The 5805-nt window shown below is 46.2% G+C and overlaps 1 protein-coding gene and 1 pseudogene across 1 annotated transcript in view; one reads left to right on the top strand and one right to left on the bottom strand.

Annotated features, from left to right (window-relative positions):
* LOC101571792 overlaps nt 1–531 on the top strand; it is a 1612-nt pseudogene extending 1081 nt beyond the window's left edge.
* Slc10a1 (solute carrier family 10 member 1) overlaps nt 1–5473 on the bottom strand; it is a 22309-nt gene extending 16836 nt beyond the window's left edge. The window contains exon 1 of the mRNA XM_004624903.2: nt 5385–5473. The gene's annotated coding sequence lies outside the window, so the exon portion shown is untranslated. The remainder of the gene's footprint in view (nt 1–5384) is intronic.
* Nucleotides 5474–5805: the final 332 nt, after the last annotated feature.

Here is a 5805-nt window from a genome sequence, read left to right as displayed (position 1 = left end):
TGTCCGTGGCTGAGATCACCAATGCCTGCTTCGAGCCAGCCAATCAGATGGTCAAGTGTGACCCTCGCCACGGCAAGTACATGGCCTGCTGCATGTTGTACAGGGGAGATGTGGTTCCCAAAGATGTCAATGCTGCCATCGCCACCATCAAGACCAAGCGTACCATCCAGTTTGTGGATTGGTGCCCGACTGGATTCAAGGTGGGCATTAACTACTAGCCCCTGACCGTGGTTCCAGGGGGAGACCTGGCCAAGGTGCAGTGGGCCGTGTGCATGCTGAGCAACACCACTGCCATCGCTGAGGCCTGGGCCCGCTTGGACCACAAGTTCGATCTCATGTATGCCAAGCGGGCCTTTGTGCACTGGTATGTGGGAGAAGGCATGGAGGAAGGGGAGTTCTCCGAGGCCCGGGAGGATTTGGCGGCACTGGAGAAGGATTATGAAGAGGTGGGCGTGGATTCCGTGGAAGCAGAGGCTGAAGAAGGAGAAGAATACTGAGTAGGCATGAGCAGCTGGCAACTCTTCCTTAACTTCCTGCTCACATGCACTGTTTACCATTACAGTATGTACCTATTAAAGTTCCTGTATTGAAGCATTAAAAAAAAAAAAAAAAAGAAAGACAGTGTTGACATATTACCCCCCGGGGTGGGGAGTTAAAGATCACAGCCTTTTGAGGTGTCTACCAGTCATTGTTCACATATGAAGAATGCTGAGTATTTGGCAGTGGTTCCTCGTCCCCCTACTCTGGCACCCCCAGCTCTTTCCCTTTGGGCTCAGCACCTCTCTTTCTTCTCCCTCTCTGTCTCACTCTATTCTCAGCAGTGTGCTTTTGCTAAGAATGGAAAAATCTACGAAGCTGATAACCCCCATCCTCTTCTTGATATCCCCTCTGATTGCATGACATCTGGGGGGCAGTGGGATCTTTTGGGTTATATTAATATGGGCTAGGTGACAGACACTGATTTGAATGACATTTGTTGCTGAGCACAACCATGAGATAGGTACTGTTGCTATCCTTATTTTACAGATTAGGAAGCAAAAGCTCAGAGAGGTTCACTAATCTGCTCAATTTGCCCAGCTGATAAAGAACTGGAGTTCAACTTGCCTGTTCCCCTGCTCTCCCTGCCACTGTGTCCTGCTGCCTGGCCCTCTTCTGTGTCTGACCTCATCCTATTCCCTTGGCTCTTGAGAAAAGGCATTCATTCAACTGGAGAAGCCCCCCGGCTCATAGATCTATTCCAAAGTGGCCTCACCTGGTTCTTTCAAGCAGCACCTTGGTGTAGCGGTGGCTGGGTGCACTTACTCAAAGGCACTTGAGCCTCAGCCCCAGTGGAGCTGAACTCCCCATATCTTCCGTGGCCACTGCCCTTGACCCCCAATACTATCTGCAGAAAGCCACCCTACGTATTTGTTCACATGCAAAATAAATAGATGCGTGGTGTCACAATACTTTATAATAGTGAAACACTGGCAACAACTAGATGCCTGTTGGCAGGTGACTGGTGCTAGCTGGTTGGAAAAAGGTAGCCATTCTGAAACGTGGCAGGGACTCATAGTAGGAAAGCAGCTGTAGAGCTTGGCGTTTCCCTTCTTTTTCTGGAAGTTATTCCAAAGCCATGAGAAAAATGGGGTGGAGACTTCGCAGACAGTGTTTGTAGGTAAAACTAGGGAAGAAATAGAATTGTAGGCTCCATTCTGTGTGCAAAGGCTGCTGAAGCCCAGCCAGCGGTCACCAAGGTGGAAGGGCAGTGCCAGACGGCCTGGGGGGACAGCTGGATGACAGCTCTGGGAACATGCACATCCCCCCGAAGGCGGCAGGTATTCTTCCTTGGGATCCAGTTATAGAAGGGGGTGAGCCCAACCAGTTAGGGTCACACAACAAGGAAAGGTGGGAGCATCAGTGACCCACTGCTAACCTTGGTAATTTAAAACCTCAGTTTGTTGTTATCTTTCTCAAGCCTGGGCCATGACAGGCTTCAGCGCGTGCCCATTCCTTGGGGCTCCCCACCTGCTTGCTGTAAGAGTCCTCTGAGCTGCTTGCTTCCCAGAGTCCTCTGAGCCATTGCTCCTTGGGGAGCCAGACTTCTTTCGTGATGGCAAATGTTCCCAGAGCCCTTGCTCCAGCTGGCCTGGCCTGAAGCTACCAAGTATCTTCGGATCTACTGTGACAGCCCCATGAAGTCACCTCATATTTGTTGCCAAACAAGTTGGCTAAGGGCATCCCAGATTTGGGGGAAAAGTAGGAAAGATCCTATAGCTGAAGGGAAAAGAACAGCAAAAACTCGGTGGGCCATTAGCTCTCCTTGTGGGGCTCCACGGGGTTCACAAGGAGAGGCTGTGGTTGTGTGAAACAGGCTCAGGTGGCAAGGAAACCTAGGGTTCAGTTCCCTGACAGAGCCACACCCCAACAACTTGTCTAGTTGGGGATAAATGATATAAAACATCAGAAGTGAAAGAAAAGATAGGTTAGCAAAAACTTCCAACAATGGCCGGATACTCTTCAGAAAAACAAGGCCACAGAGCAGATGGCAACTACCCAGCACTGTGTAATTGAATTTTAAAAAGTGAATGTAGTAATTCTTTCTATGTAGGAGGACTACAAAACAAAGGAACAGGGGGAACGAAGGCTGAAACTCACCATTTAGTAACCCCTAATGTACTAGCTGATGAAGGCAAGGATTATCAAGAGATGCTAAAACCCTTGGGTAAAAACTGATGGCTAGAATGTTCTGATGGTGATAAAGTGTTGCCACACAGGTTAATTAGTAATTGTAGAGGGGAGATGTGTGTGGCATGGGAGGAACCTATGTTTACTCAGCTCAGCCAAGTGATCAGACTTGGGTCACTGACAACAGGAGCCTATGTCATGTGTCTCCTGACAGAATGTGACTCGCCGTATATCAGCTGGGTGGAGTGTTTAATCTCTGGGCAGTGAAGCTTTATCTCTAGCTGGCAGCTTACTAAATAGAAATGCTATAAAAGCAAAACGTGAGCTATAAAGACACAACCAGGCACATGAGGACATTTTACAAACTAACTGTATGTATTCTTGAAAAAAGCAAATGTAACAAAAGAGAATAAACATAACCAGTGCAATGTATGTGGATATGAGATTGAAAAGATATCTAAGAAACATTTTGGGGGGTGATTTGGTATATTTAAGTATGGATTAGAGGCTGGGGAGATGGCTCAGTGGAATAAGCGCTTGCCTGGCAAGCGCAGGGGCCTGAGTTCAATCCCCGATTCTGCCAAAAAAAGGTATGGATTATATGGATTAGATGATACTGTGGAATTATTATTAAATTCTTCTTAAATTAGTATTCACCTCCAAATATTTTTTTCTTTTTCTTTTTTTTCTTGTGGTACCGGGAATTGAGCTCACAACCTTGCACTTGCCAGGCAGACACTGTCCCCCAAATATTTTCCTTGCTTCCACACTTTATCTTTTGAAACCTACCTGCTAAAGTGGGAGAAGATGAGATCTTAGCTCAGGAGGGTGGAGCCCTAGTGCGCAGGGTTTGTGGCCTGTTGAAGACGCCTTGTGCCTTCCACCGTGTGAGGACACAGCAAGAGCTGCCCAGTAGGAATTGGGCGCGAGGTCTGCCAGTGCCTGGCTCTTGGGTCCCCAGTGCTGCAGAGCCATATGAAATAAATGTCTTTTCCCTTACATGCTCTTTCTTTCTTAGTTAGGGCACCTTAGTTACACAGACCAGTAGATTTCCATCTGGGAGGACTCATGCTTCCATGTGACCTACTATATGTCCGCCCCACTCACTTTTCCTCTTTCCCTCTCCCCCTACACCTTGCTCCCTTCCTCTTTCTGGTAGCCCCTTCTAACCCTTTAGGTTAGCTCTCTGTTTGTGTTTTTTTTTTTTTTTTCCAGAAGTCTTCCAACAGTTTACTAGGAAGATGCAGACATTAAAAAACAACAGCAACAACAACAACAACAAAACCTCCCTGTGATGAACATAAATTGAGGTTTTTCAGCCAGGGTAAAAGCTGAATCAAAATCAGAAATAAAGCCGGTATGGTGGTGCATGTCTGTTAATACCAGCACTTGGGAGCCTGAGGCAGGAGGATTACCTTGAATTCAAGGCCAGCCTCAGGTATGTTTGAGGCCAGCCTGAATTACAGAGTGAGACCTTGCCTCAGAAACAACCAAAAAAACACAAAAAAGAAGAAGGAAAATTAAAAAAAAAAAAACAAAAACAAAAAAACAGACAAAACAGGTACAAAGTCCAATGGTGTATTGCTTTTTGTTTGTTTGTTTGTTTGTACTGGGGCTCGAACTCAGGGACCTTGCACTTGCCAGGCAGTTGTGAATGTCACTGAGCCATCCCTGGCCCCCATAGGTATATTAACATCTCCCCCCGCCCCCAACCAGGTATTGAATTCAAGCCCTTGCTCTTGCCAAGGAAGCGCTTATTCCACTGTGCCATCTCCCTGGCCCAACATCTTTTCATTCATTTGCCACACTGACCCTGCAAATGCCAATCTGGTCCAAACGTAGAGGCCCAAGCAACAGCGTACAGCTGCCTTCGAGCTCCAGGCTAAGAGATGTGAAAGCTTAAGGACCGAACAATGCCAATGTACAGACTTCTGAAGCCATCCAAGCTACGGCATTCACTCATTTTAGCTACCGCACAGCAGGAGCCCTGACATGTGATCACTTCCATATAATAATGTGAAGTAAATTGTTTAGAAATTAAAAATTCAGGGGAACGATCTGAAAGGCCCACAGAGGAGTGGCAGGATAGCAGTTTAGGGTGTCAGTCACTTTGGTTCAGCCACTGTGAGCCTATTCTGAAATCTACAATTTAGCTCTCTCCCTGTGCTAAAACTTTCTATCGTGTTACTATGTTGTGAAGCGAGGAGGGGTTAGGTGACTTTTTTTTAAAATCACAATGGGGAAGCATCATCTAAGGATGATGCCTTAGGTGACTTAAAATTGCCCAGTGGTACATACATTATCAACCTTTACCAGAGTCCCAAAAAGGACAGGTTGGAAAAACTGGTTACGCTAGCGGGCTGGAGAACACAGAGGTTCAAGTCACCAGCCGAGTCAGGTTTCTGTAAAGGGTTAACAGAATTTCGTGCTTTAGCTGTGGAAAATTATTAAAAAACTCTTGTGCTTCCTTTTGTCTACTCTAAGAAATCTCCCTCTCGGCTCAACGCTGTTTAAACCATAAATAACTTTCTTGTCAAGGCAGCAAGCTAAAACAAACTCCCTCTCTAACCATCTCCTATAACATGGCCGGCTTAAGATGTATCTTACAAAAATATACACTTATCACTAAGCTGTAAAAGACCCTTTAGTCACAGTTTGCAGCTGTGTCAAATAAATGTAGTTTCTGTTGTTCCGTGATAGATATTAAATTCGCTTACCAAACTGGATGTGATTTCTGTTATAAATACTCCGATGCTACCTATGTTCCATTGCCGATCAGTCTTCTCCTGCATGAGAAATGGCTGATGGACCTGAGCTCAGTAAATAAAAGGGTCTATTCACATTTCTATCTGGCTGATCTGGTTCCTATGCTGAGTAACCCATAACAGTTTTAGTTCAGTTTAAATAAGGCAGGGCCGGGGAAATGGCTCAAGGCTTTATTGTCCTATTAGCAGTAGGAAGCTGATAGCTGGTTATTATGTGATTGGTTGCATGGAGTACAAGAATTACATCATCTGTTGTCAGGCAGGTTTGTACAGGAACATTCTGGGAAGGAAGGGGTCTGAGGAAATTAGGCAGAGTTGAAAATGTCCTTGACTGGGCCAGTCTTCCCCCACACATGAGGGCCTTGAAGCCCTT

Source organism: Octodon degus, unplaced genomic scaffold, assembly GCF_000260255.1.
Source record: "Octodon degus isolate 3935 unplaced genomic scaffold, OctDeg1.0 scaffold00007, whole genome shotgun sequence".
Taxonomy (NCBI): Eukaryota; Metazoa; Chordata; class Mammalia; order Rodentia; family Octodontidae; genus Octodon; species Octodon degus.
Note: the sequence above shows the minus strand (reverse complement) of the source record. Positions and strands in the feature narration are given on the sequence as shown.